The sequence below is a fragment of the Vipera ursinii genome (genome assembly GCF_947247035.1).
Source record: "Vipera ursinii genome assembly, chromosome: Z".
Lineage (NCBI taxonomy): Eukaryota > Metazoa > Chordata > Lepidosauria > Squamata > Viperidae > Vipera > Vipera ursinii.
This window is the reverse complement of record NC_139517.1, coordinates 75466130-75490097: the sequence shown is the minus strand read 5'-3', so window position 1 is coordinate 75490097 and position 23968 is coordinate 75466130. Positions and strand designations below refer to the sequence as shown.

Below are 23968 nucleotides of genomic sequence, written 5' to 3'. Positions count from 1 at the left end.
AAGTGATCCTTCTTTTATTTCAACCATGTTTCCTTGTACAAGATTAAAAATGAAGGAGATAAGAAGTAGACAAAATTATGTGTGCTTGCAATAAATAGGAATAGCACTTAGACTTACATAGCATTTTATATTTATAGCACTCTATGAGCAGTTTGCAATTCCCCCAAGAAACTGGATGCACCGTAGAAGGATGAAAAGCTGAATCAATCTTGAGCCAGTCAGAATTAAACTCCAAACTGTGGGCAGTCAACCTACAAACTGCAGTCTAACCGTCACAGCTCCTAAATGAAACAGTATTACTTGCTTTATACAAGATACAAGTAGTCCCCTATTATGACCACAATTCAGCCCAAAATTTCTGTTGCTAAGTGAGACATTTATTAAGTGAATTTTGCCCCATTTTATGACCTTTCTTGCCACAGTTAAGTGAATCATTGCAGTTGTTAAGTTAGCAGCATAGTTGTTAACTGAATCTGGCTTCCCCACTGACTTTGCTTGTCAGAAGATCGCAAAAGGTGATCACATTTAATCGGTTTGACTTTACTTTGCGCTACTTCTGGCAGGGGAGGGGAAAACGTCTTAGCTGATGCTTTATCCTGTATGCCTCAATATAATTTCTCTAAACCAAATGTAATTAAGCCATTGATTCCATCTTGCCAGTTGGCTGCCACGGTTACTGCCCGAGTGCAAGCAAAGGAACGACAACAAGTAGACAATAATGTAACTGCTGAGTTACAGGAAGATAACTGGCTTCAAAGCCACAAGAATGAATGCTCAGTTCGAGATAGATTAGCTTGGGTAGGAGTTAAGTTATACATCCCAGAGTCCCAAAGAATGATCATTCTGGGAAAGTCATGACTCTAAAACCGCTGGATATTTTGTATTATAATGACTTTGCATCTGGTTAAGAGGCAGTTTTGGTGGCCATCATTAAAAAAGGACACTGAAAACTATGTGGCGAGTTGCTCCAAATGAAGTACCTGATGGTTGGATACTGTCCAGTACATAAACATTCAAACTCTAAAAGGTATAGTATAAGGAGGTTAATTTGACCAATACAAGCTTTCATATATATACATAGATCAGGTATGCAGTTGAAGATGCTAGATCTTATTCTATCAGTAACCCTCAGCACTATAAAAGTCACAACTTCTGCTCATGAAGAGCTTGTCCATAATTTCTCCTGCTATGCCAGGAACTTATCTGCCATAGCAGGGGAATGTTCAGAAGCTACTTCTCCCCAAATAGCGATCTGGGTATCAATCTGAGACCATATTGTATATCATCAATAATAAAGACTTACCGGTATTTTGCTGGTCTATTTTAAGGTGTTTGTTCTTTTGTTATATTTATAGAACACTCGTCTCACAAATAAGTGTCTCCAGGTGATGAACAACAAAATGATGAAGGAGGAGGAGGAGATTGGCTGCACAATCAATCAGCTGTTTAGACTGGGTTTGCATTTTTATATACCTCTCTAGTTCTTTCCAAAAACCTGGAATAAGCAGATGTTGCTGTTTGATGGTGTTAGATATGGTCACTGGATGTAATTTGTTCCAAGTAAAGTTCCTTTTGAAACTGATAGATAGCGATTTTGTATATTTGCAACACACACTTTTTCTTCCAATAGTTCTGCAACTGCTGGCCCTGGTTACTCAGTCAACAGTCTGAATCCTGTAGCCCATTTATCACTAGATGTCCAGGAATTCCAACACCTAGCACAATCCTTGTTGATCCATATCACAATTAATCCAATATGGCTTTCTGTAAATTACATCTCACCTTGTTGTTTATGGGAGAAACACTAATTATCTGGGACTTCTGATGCAACCTTTCCAGTATGTTGAATCACTGGCATAGCTCTCATTTTCTTCAAAGTACACAAGCTCCACAACCACGTAAAGATAGTGCCTCACTGGGGGATAATGGTTATCATTATTATTAATTGTAAAATTATAAAAATCACAAAACTAATAAAAGAGCCTTGGTGGAGCAGTGGGCTAATGCCTCCTTAAGTAACACCAGCTGCCTGCAATTAGTGCAGGTTCGAGTCCCACCAGGCTCAAGGTTGACTCAGCCTTCCATCCTTCCGAGGTAGGTAAAATGAGGACCCAGATTGTTGGGGGCAATAAGCTGACTTTGTAATAATGCTGCTTGGGGGCCCCCGAAAGCCCTAATAAGCAGGCATATACATAGAATGAAGGCTATTGCTAAGCACATTGATTTGTGCTTTAGATTGTAAGCCGCCCTGAGTCTTCGGAGAAGGGCGGGATATAAATGGGATTAAAAATAAAATAAAATAAAATAAAATAAAATAAACATTAAGTGAAAAGCAGGTGTTAATATATACTGGAAACATTTTAATATTTTATTAAGTCTCCTGGGGTCCCCATGCTTAAGGGATTAAGTTAGCCACACCTTGGGAGGAGAATGTTCCATACAGGGTGGAGGGTGGGGCTACAGCAGAAACAACAAGTGAAGCTAGCCAATAGAACCTGCTGCATACTCCCTCTGCAGGTATGCAGGGTATTGCACATCTTCTAACACTGCAAAGGAGACTTGTTCATCAAGTCTCTTAGACTGATTTATCTAAAGTGTGGTCTATACAATTATTTTATTGTAATTATATTGATGTTTTCACAGATTACATCTATGCAACTGTCATAGATGTAAACTTTCTGAAATTAATTCAAGCAGGATAATAGATACAATTACTCACAATGCATAATGTGAATAATTGATATAGGCTCTCAAAATATGAGACCAATCAAGGTCAAACAGCACACCAGCTACTTGTCTCTTTCTTTTCTTGCCTGTTTTCTAAAATTTCAAAGGCACAAGAGCTGCCAAACCCTGGCAGGGCAAACAGGCTGCATTCATCTTATTGGGAGAGAAGTTGTGTAGGAGTGATGAAGATTGGTAGATATGTTGTTCTTATCACGATCAGTCATAGTATTTAAATAATATTAATATCAGTATTTAAATACATAATTATCATTAATATTAATTAGAGAACCCTAATTGTCATAACAAAACATGAACCTTCTGCTTCTTTGCAATTGACCATTATATGTGCAGGACTTTATCATTTTAATGCAAGAGTCTACATAATCCTTCTATGACAGGAGTGTCAAACTGCCGGCCCATGGGCCGGACACATCACGTCAAAACTGTGCCCACCCCATTGCCGGCAATGGCGGAAAAGTTCCGATACGTCCGATACACTACTGCTATAGTAATAGCTATTTTGCAATATCGACACACAAAAAGATCTTTCAAATAATAACAACAACAACAATAATAATTTGTTCTAGGAAATTAAGAAAATCACAGTTACAAGGCAGCTGACACTGAAAAGTACTAGGTTGTGCATCAAGTACCAAACTGTAAGTACCAGAACAAAATTTTCACGTGAAAATGCATTGAGTATCAAATTTGACGAGTTTCAAAGCAGTTGTGAATCAAGCTACCACTGTGTTTGGAACTCATTTTTGCTCCAAATTCAAAGCAGTGAAATACATACACTGTATAACTATCCACAAACTCCGAAGGGTATTAATTTTAGCATGGTGCAATGCATTTCCACAGCAGTCTTGGAGGGTTGGTATAAAAAATCCCATGAGCTGAAACTATGGCCCTGTGGACAAGGGGCTATCAAAACTACACCTCAGGTTCTACTATATGTACCTTCTGTAAGGATTCATGGACCCATTTCATCTGTTAGTTGCTATTATCAGATCAGTTTGATGTAATGTCTTTGAATGTGGCTAAATTTTGTTATACTGTCTGCAAAATTTGACTGCAGTGACAATTCACATCAATTGTTAAAAATATCTTGCATTTTATTTTATTTGCTTCTTGTTTGTAATGTTGGTATTTGACCAAATACATAATCAAACACAAATACATAATCAAACACTACACAAATTTCACAGATACTGTACTACACCAGATGAAGTAGACATTTTTAAAACAGCAACTTTGGTAAGTGGCTGTAAGAGGCTCAAAACTAAATTGAGTAATATAATCATTAAAATGCAATAATAAAACAATAGTAAGAAACGTAATGTAAGTGAAAAGTGTTTTAAAACTAGGGAAAATTAATAATTCTTCCTGATTCTTGACACTGAAAAAAAATCATCAGAATAATTCCAGGTGACTTCAAAGAGACCTTGGTAGTCTCTTATGACTTTAGGAAAGGACTATCCAAAAAAAGTATATGAGTCACTAGGCAGATTTACTGGTGAATTCAATGAAGATACTGTGAGTTAAAACATTAAATTCCCACTCATCTCAATAAAATCTGTCTGATAAAGCTGCCCAAAGTCACCTTATAAAGCAGATAGGCAGCAGAATTTAAATAAATAAATAAATAAATACATAAATAAATATTCACTTTTTATCACTTTTTAAATAATCAATAACATTTCTTTTTATCACCCTTTAGCTACGTATTTTATTTTTCCTAAATTATTCTAGATTTAATTATAAGTCAAAAAGAGTAATTAAGAATTGGGTAGTTTTGGAACTGAATTAAATAAATACATTTGGTTATGTTCTTAGTCTTTTTTCTGTCAATTGTCTGTTTTCTTTGTCCTGTTCAATAAGCAGTTCTGAGTGATCTATTTTAGAACGTTGGAAAAGAATTTATAAGATAAATAAAACCAAAACAGAGCAAAATCATACCTAAGATGCATCCTGTCCATTCATCCATCCTGTTTTTCTACTACTTATTTGTATTTACTTGTTAGATTCGTATCTTATCTTTTTTCTGGGAACTCAAGAAAGCCTTAGCTCTACACTTCTATACTGTCTAAAAGCCCTGTAGAAACTTTGTGTTGCAAGAGGATCATTGGCCAAATGTCATTCCTAGCTGAGAGATTTGGATCTAAAATCCCTGTCCACTCATTCTGAAATACAAGAATTTCTAGAGCTGCAAATAATTACTTCATTTTGGCAATAAGCAATTAAACTGAAATTTCTCTTCCATTCACACTTTATCTGTAAATCAAATATATATCATAAATGAATTGCTTCTGATGAGATTAGGCATAAAAGAAGTGCCAAATCCCTTTCAAGATAGCCACTGAAACCTAAAAAGTTATATATTAAAGAAAAGAAAGGAAAACAGCATTTCTGTGAATGTGAAAGAGTGATGGGGGGGGGGGGAGAGAATAAGAAAATAATAAAGATTCTAGCCATTACATTACTCTAGAGAATTTACTCAAGAAGTTGACCTGAAGAATACAACACAGCGAGGTGTCCAAGTGTAGTGAAATGTCCTAGATCAGGGGTGGGGAATCTTGGCTCTTTTATGACTTGTGGACTTCAACTCCCAGAATTCCTGAGCCAGCCACAAGTCTACAAGTCATAAAAGAGCCAAGGCTCCCCACCCCTGTCCTAGATAATATCTGTAAACTTTCACCAATCTGAAACTTAAAAAAAACACCCTCTATCTACCCTGAATCTAACTTTTATAATGATTAAGTGTACGTCTACACCATTCTTCTAGACCTTAGAAACACTTAAAAAGTTGATCCATTATTGATTTCTTCTGGCAACTTGCAATGTTGTCAAACTCTTGTAGTTTCTGCAGCAATAAAATCCACCTTATATTAAGAGGATAAAAAAATACAGCCATTAGCCTGGTACTTTGCATAAAAAAATACAATCAATCAGCTCAAAGTACCATTTCCGCATAGGCTCAGGAGCTCAATAGCCAGGAAGAAGGCTGAAACAGAAGTTGAAGGGAAAATAGAGTCATCACTTTTTTTTTCTTTTTTAATCTTTTGGAATAGTTTCAACTCCACCCACAGCTGAAGCAGAAACAAATCAGCTTTATTCTCCAATGCTGCTAAAACAGGGCTCCAGAGATGCAAACAAGTTCAAAAGAAATCTAATTTCTTAATTTTATTTTCCCATTATGAAAGAAGAATAGAATAGTATTTAAGCGATATTATTGCCTGCAATAGCACTTACTTCTTTTTGTTGTCATTAAAGAGGTTTAAGGGCAATCTAAGAATAGCAAATCTCTATGCTTTATTTTAACTGGTCAGGACAAAAACATTTTTCTCTTTCTTTCTACACAATAGTGAATGTAATTCCAGAAGCATAGAACTCTCATAATCTATGTTTACAACATAATCTTTGGCACCAGTTCCATGCATTTTTATTACATTTGAAGAACGTATGTTTAAACTGGGTTTATAAACCTCCAGGGTGGTTGTTTGTGATCTCTGCCAAATATAATCTCTTGTTTGCTCTGCAATTCAAAATTATATCAAAAGGTATACTCTGATGTTTTGATTATTAAAAATTCAAGCAAACAACTTTCGTTAAATATTAATAATTTTTAAAACCCATTTTTAAGACAAAGATGTAGGGAAAAACAGTAATTGCTACATAAACATCTAATCTAAATATTAGAATACTACTGTTTCACAATTACTAATTTTAAAAAAACTATGTATTTGTTACAATAATTTATCAGAAAAACATTATTGATAATTATTTACTACGGTCATGGTGAAATCATTTATCATATGTATGATACTTTGTTTCATAGCACAACTAAGCATACTAGGCTTATGGAACAAATAAATATATGTAACTTCTTTCCTTTGTTCCAAAATGAAAGTATGTTGTTATCAAAACTTTGTTACTATCTTGAACTTCTTGCATTAAAATTGTCTCCTCAGAAATGTTTGGTGTAATTGGTGTTTTTTCTACAATGTAATAAGTTTTAAAACACAATTTTAAAACACTTTCAACATAATTACTGAATTATAAAGAAAATTTTGGTGAATTTTACTTTATCCTCTCAGCACTTGAGCTATTTTATTCTGATATATCTGGGGAAATTATCATTTGTATATATGAATTTGTCTTGTTACAAAAATGCTTGCATTAGGGAAACATGTCTGTAATGGATACAATAATGGATACAATATCCATTATTCACCTGTTTTGCAATTGGAGTGCTTTAGTTCTACTACACTTTTGCCTAGGTATGTATTAAAAGGTAAAATGTTGCTGCCAAATAATTTAGCTACAACAGAATTTCCAGCTATTTTCAGAAGCCATATGAATTTTAGAAAAGAAAGATACAAAGTGTGCTGTTCAGATTTCTCTTAATTTGAGTTATTTTTATACCTTTTTTTTCTTTTGAACTCTAAAGCAAGATACCTAGAGACTGACTCTTAAGTTGGATCTCCACAATCCCCTGACTCTTAGAGAAACACATATTTTTTAAGACATTAAGGAACTACAAGATAGCGAGAGAGTTATCTCTCTTCTTCCAGAAATTCAGAGCTAATAACCTCTTTGGAAATACTACCTTTAATATGGTCCATCTTCAAGTAAAAAAGAAAATCAGGACATCATTATTGCTTCACCTAACTCAAGCAAAAAGCTGTGAACAACCCCAAATATAAGTTGGTGCTGCAATCTACCACTTAGAATATTCTAAATCATACAAGACAGGAAACGGCTTCATAAATAATGGTTCATGCAGAGAGCTATCATATTTTATTTAAGAGCAAACAAATGGTTTGTAAGGCAAGAAAGCATGTAATCCTTAGTAGGAACTAACAGATTCAGCAAACTGACAAGGAATACTGCAGTGAACACTTGTCAACATCATAATATCAATTATGTGGTCATTCTCTCTTTCATTTCTACTGACTGTATGAGTTAATTTTTTAAAAAAAATCTGCTTCAAATTGATTTTGGCTTATTAAGTAGTATACTTGCCAACCTTTTCTCTCAAAATTAATTTATGCCCTCCTTTTTCCTCCAAATTCCACATGCTGTTTGGATGCATCATTAGCTTATTCCTGGAGTAAATAAGTAGAAATCCAATCATACCCAGTCATTACAGTTTCCATGCTAATTAGGAACAATGTGTATTGTAATCTAAAATACCCAGGGCAGGCCAAGATGAAAAAATGTTGCAACCTTACTGAAATAGAAAGTGTGATGCCCAAAACAAGAGTTTTTCACATTAGCAATCAGACTCCCCCCCCATTCAGTAAACAATTGCCTTTTATCTAAAGTTGATTAAAGGTCAACACTAAAGTATTGGAGTAAAATAGATTTGGATAGACAAAAATTTAGATTTATTTGATGCCTTGTTTCTGAAATCCTATAACATTCTATTCTGTGAAATTCCAAAGTTAATGAGACTATAAATTTCTCTACACCACTTTTAAATAGATACTGAATCAATAGTAACAATAACTTGGATTCTGTATCGATATTCTGCAGAAAAGCAGGAAGATATTTCAAAGCTGAAAATATTTACAGCATAATTAAATGACTATGCTTTGGCAGGAAAAAAAGAGCAGAAAGTATATATGCCAGTTTATGTCAGAAACAAAAAATGTCCATTGGTGTTCATGATAAGTTCTTCTAGAAGCACAGCAAATGAATATAGATACCGTCTTTATTTACATGTAGAAATATTATTTAGATGTAAAATACTATTATGCCTACTTACGTTTTCCAGCTTTCTGCTTTTATCCTTCTCTCTACCTAAATCAATTCTTATGTATTTCTACAGTTGTTCCTTCCCAAGAGGATCAGAAGGATGCCAGAACAAAAATATAAATTGATTAAAGAAAAACTACCCAAATCCTGTAATACTGTTTTAAATAAATTTCATTTTTAGAAAGAAATCAGATCCAAGCAATTGTTTATGATCCTGCAGAAGAGGAAATGTCTTTTAATTGTTTTAAAAAGGACAGAATAGATGCCGGTTTCATTTCTTCTGGCAAAAAGAGCCATAATTGCCACATCACTATGAACTGAACCTATAGATTGTATCATGAGAAGAAGAAAATCTTTTTTAAAAAAAACAAGTTTTATTGATTTTTTAATATTTACGTATACATGTATTTGTGAAACAATATGGTTTGGGGGTAGTTAAAATAAGAAATAACCAGTTGTAAATAGTTCAGGTTACATCAACAGAGATGCCCTCTCTACTTCCGTTAGTTATTACATAGTCAAAATAGGCAAGTTAGTACATTTCTAGTTGTAACCTACTCAATCAACAAAACTTAAAATATATTTTCAGTAATACATATCAATATCCTGTTTTTAAATTTTATCTAATTGCAATAGGATATTCTAGAGTGGCCTATAGTATATAGGAAAAAACTTAATTAAAGGACAATTAATTGAATTCTCAATATATTGCATTTGAAAGCCTTTAGTGTTTTCACTCTTGGTGTTGTTTTCTTCAGGTGCTGCTGCTTTTTGGATTGCAAGTTTTGTAGTTGCCATTAAAGTTTGGACTTTAAGGTCTTCTGTAGGTTGCTTTTGTTGTTCTTTGAAATTTCCTATTTTAGTGTTAGTTTCCACTTCTTCTATTTGATTTTGGGTTATCCTTTCCTCATTTAAAGTGAAAGTTTGATTTGGTGGCTTTAAGTTGTCAGATTTTTCTTGCTATTTGGCTTTAATTTGCTCTGTCATTGCCAAAATCGTGTCCAGTATTGGTTTATAATCAAGTGGTGGGATGTATTCATCCATTTCGTTGTTGTTTGCAGTTAAATCTTACATGGAGGCTGTTTTATTAATAGTCAAAGATTTTCCACCTCCTGAAGAGTTGTATTCAGTTCCAGGTGTTCCCACCCTTATCTTAGTGTCAAGGACAGCTCTGTTATTCAGTGAGCTCTCACAACAACAAAAAGGAAATTTACTTGCTGTACCAGGTTTCGCCAGATGTCATCAGTAACATATAATATGCAATGTAGGAATTTTCTTTTCTTTTTCCAAATTAGTATAGAACTTTTATAAGATTAGTCCAAATTTTTTCCTTAATTCACAGCTTAGAGAAAAGATAGGATAGTGGATTCCCAGCAACAAATAGAAGCTTTTTAGTAAATACAGATGAAATTACTTAATTTCTTTGCTGAATTAATTAAAGTTCTTTTGTAGGTTTGAGGCTTTAAAATTTGTTCCCAAAGTAGATATTCGCCATTTTCTCAAAAAATGGGGAAAAGTATTTTCAGGAAAGTCCCACAGGAAGATGGTTAGGGAATAAGAAAGGCAAAAGCTCACCCTGGTCCTCCAGATTGCTTCTTAGTGCTAGGTAGTGCTTTGGCTTTCAGCAGGGAGCAGCTTAATGATCGGCCATCTTTATGGCTGGTCTCTTCTTCGGGCCAAAGGAGATGATTCCGGATTCCAGCGGAGGGCTACCGCCCTTCCGTGATCTCAGGAAAGTCCTTCTCTCAGTAATCGCCCCTCCAGGGCAATTTTTGACCCTTTTCAGGGTCCTCCAAAAAAGAAAGAAATGGACGGCAGGAAGCAGGCTGTTCCTGCACATCCAGAAGCACCACGCACGCAAACCGGAAGCCAAGAAAATCTTAATATGTGGGTTGGGTGGTACTGGCAGGTAATATTTTAAATAATAGAGCTCTAAGTCATCAGAACTTTAGTTCTAAGCCTTGGAAGGTAGTATCAGCATATAATGGTTACAATGTAAGGAAAGAAACTGTAAGTTTGTTGTTTCAAGTTCTGCCTTAAACAGAAAGCCAACTCAACTACCTTGGGTTAGTCATTTTCCCTCAACCCTAGGAAGTAACGACAAAACATTTCTCAAAAATATTGCCAGGAAAAGTGCAGAGGGTATCCAGGAATCGGACTGAAGAGAAGAAAAAAAATTCAGCACATATTACTAGACAAGTAGCTCCCAAATAAGTAAAGTAGCATTTTTAGGACCAATATTACAAAGCTCTATGTACTCATTTATTTAATAACTTACAAGTAGTCCTTGACTTATGGTCACAATTGTGCCTGAATTTTGGCCCTAAGACATGGAGGTTGTAAGTCGTGTTGCCACATGATTGGACTCAACTTTGCAACCACTTTTGTATGGACATTAATTGAGTCACCATGGTTGTTAAGTGAATTACAGAGTTGTAAGTCTGGATACAGGTTATCGAAAAGGCTTTTTTTTTGCCAGAAAAGGGCAAAAAATGTGGTCAAGTAACTGTGGGGCTGGTGCAGCAACTATAACTTTGAGGATGGGTTGTTAAGTAAAATCTCGAGTCCATAATAACTATGAATGATCAAATGACTGGTCATAAATCAAGGATTATATGTGCCCAGCTGCCTTTTACAGGCTATCTTGAAAGACAATTTCACATGTTAAATACTGCAGTTATGCAGTCATCGCTATTCTGTCACCGGTCACTATAGCTCATCATCAGTTGAACCCACATATAAGCTTTCTTACTACACTTCTAGAGACAAATTGGAGTAATACTCCCAATTTAGGCACCTATGCTGCCTTATGCAAACTAGAACACCTTGGAATTCATGAACCTTAGAACTGCTTACTCATAGTGAGTCCAGCAAACCACAAGAGTAGGCTATGGAGAACATGGTACAAATACTGTCACATTGCAAAGCCCATGATAGATATACTTGCATCCAACTTTGGTGGTGGGATTTGCATTGTAATGTCATAGAACATATATTTTATTTTTTGTCATTAAATTACCTGCTGGTGACTAGGTTTCTATATATGTTTGCTTTGTGTGTATAGAGATAAATATGACACTAAACTTCTGCAGTGTTTGACTACTTATCTTTTAAATGAGCTTTTCTTCAATTTGTAAGTACTAAAGTGTACGTTCACCTGTTTCCTAAAAAAAATATTATTCTGCATCAAAAAAATAAATTTTTAGCATTTGTTTTTCACCTTGCTGCCAGTTCTGGAACTTTTCTTTCCTAACTACTGAAATCTGTCAGTACAAATTACAATAAAAAAAATCCTAGTTTTACAAAGTTGCTATGTATTTCTCAAGAGTAAATGTTTGTCTTCTATAAGGTTTCATGTCACATTACAGCTTGTATTTATTTCTTCCTTGCAGACTGTGGCATAATGTCCCTTCCAGCTTTACATGTTTATTTACATTATTGAAATAAGTTTGTGTAAATCGATTTAGATATTAAAGTATTTTAATATTTTAAAAATCCAAGGCAATTAAGCCAGTTATTTAATATAATTTCCTATAACTTTAATAAAATCTTATTAAAATTATTTCACAATACATTTATTTTCAAAGAGATTATTAGCTGAGTTGATGGCCAATAGGAAAGGCCTGGCCAATAGCCAGCAATCAACTCCTTGAAGAAAATGTTGTGATACCAGAAGCCTAGTAATCCCTGAGGAAAACTGTTGCTGTTGCAAAATGCAAATAAACTTGTTACAATGTAACATTCCATTTGTGCTATAATTTACATGTAACACTATTCCTCTGCTAGAGGACACACTCAATCTCTAGCACATACTCTGCTGAGAAAGAGGGGTTCCCTGTGGATGGGCTCCGGCACAAATCCAAAACCTCGGAAGACAAAACCTCTAGTCCCGGTGACCGACCCAGATTGGATCCTGCAGTATTCCTCTGCCCCCAAATTCCTATGTTTAAATGACCAGGAATCAATTACAAAAAGTAGTTGCGTTTTATAGCATTTGCTATAATTACTGTATACAAATTATAATAACTACAGTAATACTGTTTTACCAATACAGTTAAAACATTCATCATTTTAGCTATCAGAAGGATTCGTGCTTTTAGCATGCATATGTGTTGAACTATCAAATAGTTTACAACTACAACTACAATTGAAACTGGGATTTCTCTTGGCCAGGATGGTCTGTAAAGTGAGTCATATCATCATCATGTGGCTGGAAATGATTTTATTACCATCGTTACTGTGGCCATTAAGAAAATCACCATGGTTGTTAAGTAAATCGTGCAGAAGGCAAGTTAATCTAGTTTAGTCAGTGGGCACTTTTTGCCAAAAACTGACAAAAAAGATCACAAATCATGATCTGCAGCCAGTCATAAATGCAAGCCAGTTGCTAAGCATCCAAACTGAGATCAAGTGACTACAAGGTTGGTGCAATGGTCATAAGTGCAAATACACAAAGCAACAAGTTGGCCATTGTAACTCTGAATTCTTGTTAGATGAATGGTTTTAACTTGATGATTCCCTGTCCAAAGAACTGCCAAATGTTGATACTTGCAAAGTCATAAGCTTTGTTCTTTTAGCCCTAAAGTGAATGAATAGTATACTTCACATGCTCTTCTATGAAATATATTCACATTTTTTCCTCATGAATGAGTAAAAGATATTATTTATGCCCTAGCATACTTTTATGATTACTTTTTAATTACTTAAAAAGGAATAATTTTTGAATTAGCTTTAAAATGGTTGATTACAAATCCTAAATGGCTGTTTAGAAGTATATAAAAATAAGATAAACCAGCAAAAGCTTAATTTGTTGTACAACTATCACATTCGTATGTTATTATAAACTTGGGAGTCCTTGCTTTCCACTGCATAAAAGCCAAACAGTATATAGACTGACCAGAAATTCTAAGCCCTTCAAAGTAAAAGCCAACATTATGAATGCTAGTATGTTTATTATAAGGTTACAATAATAGAATCTTGCAAGTCTGAGTATATATCCTCCCCTGCCCTTTATCTTCATGAAAACTAGGGAGGGTCATGTCTGAGATGCTTTCTCAAATTATGTTTTAGCAACAGGCTCATATTTGTTTTATCTAACTACTGTCTTGGTGGTGGATCTTACTCCCATTCTCATGGTTATTACTTCTGCCCATTACAGAAATGTAGGTATTCTCCAAAAATATAGATAAGTTGTTTGTGCTACCTAAATATTTTTTTCTGCCTGCTTTGTGTATTACACATTGCTTTATTGTTCAGTTTGATTTGAACTTGCTTATTGGAGAAGCACTATGATTGAGCCTTGGTGGCGCAGTGATTAGAATGCAGTACTGCAGGCTACTTCTAGCTGCCTGCAGTTTGGCAGTTCAATTCTCATTGGCTCAAGGTTGACTCAGCCTTCCATCCTTCTGAGGTCGGTAAAATGAGGACCCAGATTGCTGGGGACAATGTGCTAACTCTGTAAACTGCTTAGAAAGGGCTGTAAAGCACTGTGAAGCAGTATATAAATCTAAGTGCTATTGTTATTAGTTAAGTTTTCTAGTAAAATACATCTAAAACTAAAAGGACGATAGGTGAATAAATAGATATAGTGGAACAAAAAGGTGCAAAGTTATCTCTATCAAGTTATAAAGCACCTGGCATACAGTGAACTAATATTCATTAAATCTAGTTCACAAATTGAGTCCAAGCACGAGTTTTTATGTTACAAATTTTGAGCACTGCTGCACATAACCTGGCAATATGCACTCCAGTGCGCTCCCACAGAGAGGGCCTCCTAAGGGTGCCGCCGTTTGGAGAATGCCGTCTGGTGGCTCCCAGAGGGAGGGCGTTCTCTGTGAGCGCGCCTGACCTATGGAACCGTTTACCGGTTGAGCTCCGGATGGCTCCCGACCTTCGCTCCTTCCGACGCGACCTAAAAACACATCTGTTTAAGCAATCCGGTCTGGTCTGACGGGTTCTGTTTTAATTACTGTTTTAAGATAACTATTTGTGCATTCTGTTATTTATGTTCACTGTTCACCGCCCTGAGTCCTTAGGGAGAAGGGCGGTATACAAATCAAATCAAATAAAATAAATAAATAAATAAATAAATAAATAAACATGGTATGTCATAGCAGGGTTGATACTGAAAACAGCAGGTTGGTATAAAATTGTAGTGTGCACCCTGGATATTTATTCAGTAATGGTAAGTTAAGCCTAATAAATGTCTCTGTAATATAAGCAGTACAGAAGAACTTGCTATGTTTTTAGTGGCTCTGACATATGCAGAAATCTCCCATTTCTTCTAAAATTATCAGATGGAAAGGTATAACTGTCCAATATCTTTATTGGCACTAATAGTTTTCAATGGGATTTTTGAAATGTCCCATTAAATGATATATAACCCCTTAAGTTAATATAACTTTTATATAAGTCAGGATAATGTTGAAAATGCTTTCTTTCTTGTTAATAGTTCTTATTTTTACTTTTAACTGAATTGATATATTGCTAGCATGTTTCAATGATGTAGAGGAAACTGAAAAACTTGTATGTGCATGTATATGGGAATATATGTATACCCGTGGGGGTTTGATAGTATGTGTGTAACTTGCATGTGTGACTGTACTTTCAATGATTTAGTCATTCGCATGAAGAGATTACTGAGGTAGTGTAAACTCTTTTATTTATTTTTTATAGTTTGGATTAATATTTATTAATGGCACCCTATAATTACAAAAAATGTCCCCTATTAGATTTGTGGTTTCTTTTTTTTTAACTATTTTCAAAAAAAATATTCTATATGCATACAATTTTAATATGTATATAGTATACACCAGGTTATTATCTGTACAAGTTACATCACCTAATTATTTGGCTTCTTTTAGTTTCTGTATTCTTCAGCCAGAAGAATTCAAGAACATTGCATTTTACTACTTAATATAAGTGAAAAAATGGACATTTTGATTCAATAAATTTGCATGTAACCTGAATGTCTTAACTATAAGCACCTGCAAAAATGACTAATTTTTCAGGCAATTTTGCTTTCTATGAACACAGAAGTTGAACTATATTTAAGATCTCTATATAATATTTAATTGAAGTTAAAAAGGCAAGCACATATGAAGCTTCAATTAATTGGCATATAGTTAGTTACATCTCCAAATATCCTTGTTGGGAAATCTCATTTAGATAACTAGCTCAGTTTTTAAGCTTGAACATTTCTTATTGCTGAGTAATAATTCTTTTATCCAGGGCTTTTTTTCTCATAGAATGCTCAGAATGGCATTCTGGCACCTTTTTTTGCAAAAAAAAAAAAAAAAAGCTCCCTCTATTGGCTTTAGGAGTAGGCAATCTTAGTCCTTTTTTATTTTTTATTTTTTTTATTTTAATTCCATTTATATCCCGCCCTTCTCTGAAGATTCAGGGCGGCTTACAAGCTTAGCTTTATGACTCGTGGACTTCAACTCCCAGATATCCTGAGCCAGCCACGCTGAGGGGAAAGAGAGAGGTTTCCAAGCTGAGCCATATTGGCTCAGGAATTCTGGGAGTTGAAGTCCTTGAGTCATAAAAGAGCCAAGGTTGCCAACCCTGCACTAGAGGAGGACATTAAAATTATTTACAAGGTTACTTCTTTAGGAATTAACTTTTAGAATCTAAAACAGCTAATTCAAAAAAGCCAACAGGAAAGAACCTCATTTTTCATCTGCTTCTGTCTTTTGGAAGGTAAAATTAGATAACAAAATAATCTATTTCCTACATTAACATCTCTGCAATGAAATCAATAAAGGTAACAGGAAAGAAATGAGAAACATTTTTCTCAATGTAATATGTCTAATTTAGCTGATGCTAGGAAAAAATAGTATCTTTTTATACTCTTGAAAACTATTTTGAATCTATAACCATCTATTACAACTAAACCCCTTTAAATTAAAGAATTCTTAAGAATGAAATATTCTTAATTTGGACTTTACTTTTACTGTTTGGACTGTTGTGTGTTTTGAAAAATGATTATTTAGAATCTAGTTATGTTGCACTTCAGTCTTTAAATAATTAACCTAGTATACACATAGCAATATATGATGTTTTCCATGGTGAGCTTAACATTAATAACAACATTTATTAAAAAGGCTAAAATAATTTCTGGTGGTATTATCTGTACATTAAAATTTTGTTTAGTCACAATCTTTCACTTTTCACATTCTGGACAAGCAGTGGTCATATAACCTAGCAAAAGATGTTACATATGTGCATAAGTGTAGTCAGTAGCATATGCCTTTTTAAAAATATCAAACTTGCAAAGAAACAAAAATAAGTCCAAAATATCTGTATTACATCCAGAAATGCCAACTTTGCAACCAATATTTCTCATCCATAACTATGGTACCCTAAGGATACCTGCATACATGCAAATGCTTCTCTGGGATCAGTAACGCAGCAGGGATTGCTTTTTCCTTCCAGTAACAGATTGCTGGGAAATACCAAACATGGCCTTGAGAATTCCAATGTTTGTTACAAATTTTTCTGGATGTGGTTGGAAAGAGGCTATTTGGTGCCGGAGACCACTGCCATGAGGAACACAGCTCTGGGTCGGGGTTCAGAGCAGCTCCGGGTGGGGGCTCAGCATGGGCCACGGTGTGGTAACTGCTGGAGAATCCCCACGGCGACTGTGGGGAGGGGAGTCCCCACGGCATGGGGCTCCGAGTGACAGGGGTGCAAAGGACAGGCGACGACGCCGTAGCAAAACACCGGCATCGCTCCCAGTGACAGCACCTCTGAGTTCAGGTGTCTAGTGCTTAACAGAAGAATGTTATGTTTCGCCAATGTTCTATTGTAATTAGCCAATTTGGCTATGTCTCCTATGGAAGGTTGAGTACCCTCTCAACATGATGTGCTTGATTGGCATGCATGAAGTGAAATTGGTAGAATCACCTTCTAACCTTCCAGTCATATGTTGGCACTGAACCTATGAGCTATCTGTAATTGGTGGAATGCCATATACAGGATACAATATTAAGGAGTAGAAAACAGAGTCTTGTTAATAATTCAACAAGAATTCAGACTGGAGAACAATCCATTCTCAAAAGGCAATCCATTCAGAATTGGAAAATCAGTAGCCCTGTTTTGAAAGCGCCCCCAAATTTAATAGGGATGTCCAGCTCTTCAGACTGAATTACTTCAATACGGATTGTGATAAAATTGGTCTTTTTGTAAGTTTGCTTTTCCATTGTCTTACTGCTAAAACAACTGTACTATTCCTTTTGATTAATCTACTATCTGGAGTATTTTGCACGTTATCAAAAAAGTTGAACTTTCACATGAATCTATTGTGTAGCTCTTTATTCAGTTGCCAATCAGGAAAAAAAGAACATAGACTCAATATTTATCTTTTGGGGCTGCAACTAGTTCTTTTAAATTAGGACAAGTATGATAGAGACTGGAGAAAGCTAATCACACAGAAAAGCTTAAGTGTTCTTTTGAGTTTTGAGAGACTTCTCCAAAGTTCATTAAAGTTTGTTCATTAGACTCATACTCCAAAAGGGTTTAACTCTCAAAAGTATCTCCACATTGTTGATGATACTCATGAAATTGTTTTATTATACTCACATTTGTATTACAGCATTCCTTGTGCTTTAAAAAAAAGAAAAAAGGGAAAATAAAATTGTGAATCATGCAACAAAAGCAATCAGGTACATATAACCCGTTGATAACTGAAAACACAGTAATGCTTTTTATCATGTTACAAGATGCAAACATGATAATTTAATGTTATTGTTACTGTTCTAGTATAATATGTTACTTACTAATGGGTAAACATTATGTTAGACCTAGGATAAATCAACTGAACCTGGATCCTACTAAATAACCTGGATAGCTATAATGGGTCTAAGAAATGCCAACAAGGAAAATATTCACATCAATTTGTATTTGAACTATTATTGTTGGTATAAGTAATTTCTTTATATTCCAGTTTTTGAGAAACAAATATAAACTATATATTCAAAACAAAAATGTTATAAATATGTCAGTAAACACAAAAGATATGCTATTCAAATCACTTTGGTCTACTGAAAAAATATTGCACAAAATATTATCACTTTTTAATTTAGATTCATAGGAAAAGAAAGAAAGAAAGAAAGAAAGAAAGAAAGAAAGAAAGAAAGAAAGAAAGAAAGAAAGAAAACCAGAGTAAACAAATCTAAAGTCATTGTATGCATATATTAATCAAACACGTATTAAGACAGCACTGTAAAAACAAGTGCACATAACAATGAAACAATATACTTAATTAGCACAGGTTAATTAAACCAAAAATTAACCCATCCACTTAACTGAGGAATTATAGGGCTTAGAGGAAGGGCTGTAGACACTGTATCTATTTTATCACAATGTTTCATACTTAGTTTAATTTTGCTTTTTAAAGTTAAAGATGAATTTTACTGGAAATACATTTAAGTGATTGCATTCTATCGATTGTACTTTACTGTATTCCAACCCCTTAACACCACAACTTTCAATTATGTATATACAAATCCAATATAATCTATCTATGACTCATTTTCCTGCACATAAAATACGGCCAACCTTGTACTGTCAATGATTAATTCATCGATGCTAAAAAATTAGAAGTAATTGAAAAACTGAAAATTGCATCAAGTGAGAATCTATAAATTAAGATATAAATATAAGACTTTCTATAGAAGTTATCATTTAGTATACACATATTCCCCAAGTTGCTATATTTTAAAAAGTACACTCAGAACTTTAGTATAAAAATCTTTAATCAATGAATAAGATCAGACTTTTCTAGTTTTAGTTCATAACATTCGTTCCATGTTTTTCCAAAAGGGTTTAAATTAAATTAAATCAATGTTTCATAAACATTAATAATTTATTGCAATCCAACAAGATATTTTCAGAAGTAAATAATATTTAAAACGCACATTTTGTAGCAAAGGTTCCCACTCAAAAACACTGACTTATTTCTCTTAGGTAGTTGGTTTTCTTTATTGTACCACTCACATCCTTATTTCTTGTGCTGCAAACATTCAAAGCATTTTAATTGGGCCCAATGAAAAATCCATTTTTAAAAGTGAACCAGATCTGTTGCTACACACAGAATCTTAGTTTCTAGATGCATAAACTTCCCATTTTAAATCATTATAATTTCATGTTTAATATTTTATAAAAATATTAAAATTTATATACACAAAGAAAAATAATCTAGTGTTAGTAATGTGTCTCACTGAGTAAAATAATTACAAGGACTAATGAGTTATAGGATTTTACATATTAATTGCACTTCTAGTGTAAAAATGATTTCCTGGGCTGTACATTTACCGAAATACTTGGCTAGCATTAAATTCAGTTGTATCTGATCCAACAATATTTTTCATATATTATATATTATATAGACCTTTATTTTAAGGACACTAGCTTCTTTGACATGTAAATACTGTATGATTACATGTTAAAAAAACAAAATACTCTTTCTGTGTAAAATATTTCTAGACTGTTTTTATATGCATATATTTTAAAAATTAAACTAAGCTTTTTACTGAGATAGTTGATGATCAATGGAAAATATATAATTTGATATTTTTGGCTAGGTTAGAGTTCTACAGTGAGAAAAACTGCTATACATTCCATTTGATGACTGAATTGATCACACTCAGATTTGTTTAGCGTTTTCATATATACACAATATAAACAGCAATGAATAAACAACAATAAATTTCAATGGTCAATTAACCACTGGATATATTCTGGGAAATATGACACATCCATTTTCTTGGATGTTTGAACTTAGACTTTGATGTCATTTGAGTTCCAAACTCATAATGTTCATATTTTATTTTTCATATCTGAAAATGTTTGTCCTGCTTTGTATAAATATAACTTAATTTCAATTGATACTGTAACCTTTCTTGAACTATAGAGGATTACATTTTTCACCATGAATACAGGACCCATATACAAAAATAACCAATTCCTTATGTTATTCCTTACGTAATTCAAAATGGCAAATTCTTTTAAAGATATATTTTTCTGCTACATGGCAAAATAATAATTTGAAAAGATAAATTGGGAAGAACAAATCCCACTGCCTGCTTCAAATAATGTATCTTTGATCATTTCATCATGTTGTCTATATAGGTGAATATATTCGGAGTTCAGAATAACTTTGTAACATGCACAGTACCACACTTGTGCATACACAAAAGCAAAATAACACATTCCTGTGTGAAAGACTTCAATTTGAAGTATATGAATGGAACCCAAGAAATTTGCTTGAGCAATGAAATCTTATTTGGATCGCTTATGTTAAATTAAGTTAATAAAATAAATGCATATAGAATTCATGGTAGTGTTCCAAATTATTAAAATGTTAAGCATTTTGCAAAATGTATACTTTATGTAACTCCTATAAAGAAATTCATAGCTAAGGATTTTATATTCATACATAATGCATTTTAATAAATTTATAGGCATGTTATTTTACCAATTAGTATCACTAGTTGTCAACTGTTTATTTTCTGCAAATATCAAAATAATGATGAATTATGTTAACTTGTAAGATTACATAGATATAATACATAATTACATCATTCATGGTTTTTATTTAAATATCAGGCATTTTTTCACACTTAAAACAATAATCATTCACAAATATTTGTTTATTATTTAATGAAGCCATTTTAAAACATTCTGTTAGTTCACACTTAAGAAATAATACATTTTATAACTTAAATTGTTTTATAATGTAAAACTGATTTATATCTTTTAGAACTCAAACTTTTTTCTATATTTTATGTTTTTTCCAAGTTTTAAACTTCTTTCATTTAGTTCTTATGTACCTTCTTTGCTCCCAGAAAAGATTTACTTGAAATACATATAAAAGACCCAACCATTATTTCAACACTATAAGTTGTATATTGTAGAAGTCATATGCAGAATTTAAATAATGATTCAGTGTTCCATAGACAGCTTTTACCTTTTGTTTTTTTTTCAGTAGCCATAGCCAATCACCACTCTCCTCTTCCATTATGCTTCTTTATGGCAGATTGAGATGTTTCTTCATTAAGTAGCATTACAAAGAGAACACACCCGAAATCAGAAGTAGAGCATGCTCTGATAGTGCTCAGGCTACAGTTCTCAAGGTTAACAGGGCTCAGTTAGAAACAGAGCAAAGTCAATGAAAAATTAATAATTTGCAAACCTAATTTGGTATACTACCTTGTCTTAAAAACAGTATTTTTTTTAATGACAAGAGTTAGAAAATAATTTGAACCAAATAAAATATAAAATTCCAATATCATTCTTACAATTTACCAGTGTTGTATTTTTAAGCAATGAATAAGCAATAGATAAGCTGTTCCAAATGGACACAAAAGCAATATATTCGCTCTCCAACTTTTTGAAAAATGGACAGAAATAGCACTATGAAAAGGTATGAAAAGGTAAAAGCACACAGTTTAAGGAAATAGTGCTTAGCTTACATCAGTTAGCATAGCTTAGTTGGATAAGTTGTCAGCATAAACTTAAGATGTATGGGAGATGACAAAATGAACCCATGCTTTATTTATATATATAAACAAAGCATATGACACAATTTGGACTCTCAGAACAAATGTATAGCATGACAGCAATGAAGGACTTGCAAGCAATGAACACTGCAGACAGCCTGCCAATTTCAAATACTTAAATTAGATGCAGAAAGCTTCACTTCCATGACATCATAAGGATGCTAACCCAAATATGCTACTTCTTACCAAATCAAAACACAGCTGGTTAGTAATAGGGTTATCTGACAAACAATGTGTGTTGTTTTATTAGATTTCGATCAATCTTAAATAAACGCTTCACTGACTTTTTTGGCATTTTAACCAACATTTATATGCAGTAAGGAAAAAAATGTAATAATAACCACAACAGTAATCACATTAAGAAATATTTGTAACCATTCTAATGTTAAATTAAAGGAACTATTTGAAATTACATGTAATTTCAGAAGTTATGGTTAAAAAAAGTTATCAAATTTAACTTCGAATGTTAAAGAAAAACACAACAACATTGCTCATATACTGATATATTCTGAATCTTAACTGCAAGCAAATCAGGCTGAAAGTTACTTATTTTCCACATTTGCCCATCTACCAGATAGTGTGAATGTTATTCCTAAATTATCTATCTTCTATTATTTACAATAGAATGACCACAGATGCACAAAGTACCTTACATGCAAAATAAAGATCTGGTAGCAATGAGCCTGGAGATATGTGGCACCGAATCTTTCTCTCAAGCTGGCAAACTTTTTATCAATGTTTCTTTGTTCTTTTTTAAAAAATCAGTTACGGAACGCAGATATATGAATTAAAAGTCATCTAAATGGTAGGCACATATTTCAAAATTTAACACCGAAGTCCTCTGAACATTCAAGGAACAGTAATGTATTGCTATTTCAAAGCTCTTAGGTTATATGAGATGCTAAAACAGTGCGACAGCCAGACTTAGAATCAGTTCACAAGTCTCTTTTCCCTCCTCATGTGTCAGACCCACCCTGAGCTGACCAAATTGAAACACGCAGACATAGCAAATGGCTTCAAAGACAGGACAAGAAAGCATAGGTTGCTACAAATGGTACAGAAACATACGGTAACGCGCGGCAGGCACGTAGATACAGGTTGTTGGGGGCGGGAAGTGTCTTGGTTTTACCTTGAATGAACACACTGGATATGCCCCCCCAGCGTCTTGATGAAATTTGAAGCTGCTTTAGCTGCAGACGAGGGTGCTCTTACAATACGCTTGTTTTCCTGTAAAGCATGGTCTACTTTCGCCTCCTTTCCTCCTGGGTTGTTGGAGAGCTGTTACTACCGGGCACTTGGCGCTCTTTCTCCGGGGCTGGTGTCTTACTGTGCGCTTCTTTGTACCCGTATGCACGCCTCACTTCTTCGGCTGCAGGGCTGTAATTCGGATCGTTATGAAGACTACAATATTCCCTCCCTGTGCCTTTCTCAGACTTATCTAGAGGTAGCGCTTATTGTCTCTTCCGAGATCCCGCCGAGCCCTCCGGCTCATCTGTCCCCTCTCCTAGCCTTTCTTGTTCCGTTTTGGCTTCTTAGACCCTCGCAAAATCTCTACTCTGCTTCTCCCTCCACCCGCTTTTCTCACCCTCTCCTTTGCCTCTATTTCTGTCCGCTTCCCACCCTCTGGCCCAACCCTTTGGCAGTGCGTGGCTGGCTGGGTCTCACTTCCCTTCTAACGCCTTGCCTCCTCACTTCACTACTGCCTGCTTGCGAGCCTTGGCTCTGCCTCTTCTTCTTCCAGCTCTCTCTCAGCCTCGCCTCTCCCCGCCCACATGGCAGCCCAGAGACAACATGCTCGTCGCTCTCCCACCTCGCTGGCTCCGCGCTCTTTGCTCTCAGCGCCTCTTGCGTGCCCGCTCATTCTGCTGGAGCAGCGGCGACAGCGAAGAGTAGTGAACTGACTCTGCCGTTATTGGGAT

The 23968-nt window shown here is 34.4% G+C and overlaps 1 protein-coding gene across 1 annotated transcript in view; it reads right to left on the bottom strand.

The window, feature by feature from the left end:
* ARPP21 (cAMP regulated phosphoprotein 21) overlaps positions 1–23596 on the bottom strand; it is a 148119-nt gene extending 124523 nt beyond the window's left edge. The window contains exon 1 of the mRNA XM_083379349.1: positions 23179–23596. The gene's annotated coding sequence lies outside the window, so the exon portion shown is untranslated. The remainder of the gene's footprint in view (positions 1–23178) is intronic.
* Positions 23597–23968: the final 372 nt, after the last annotated feature.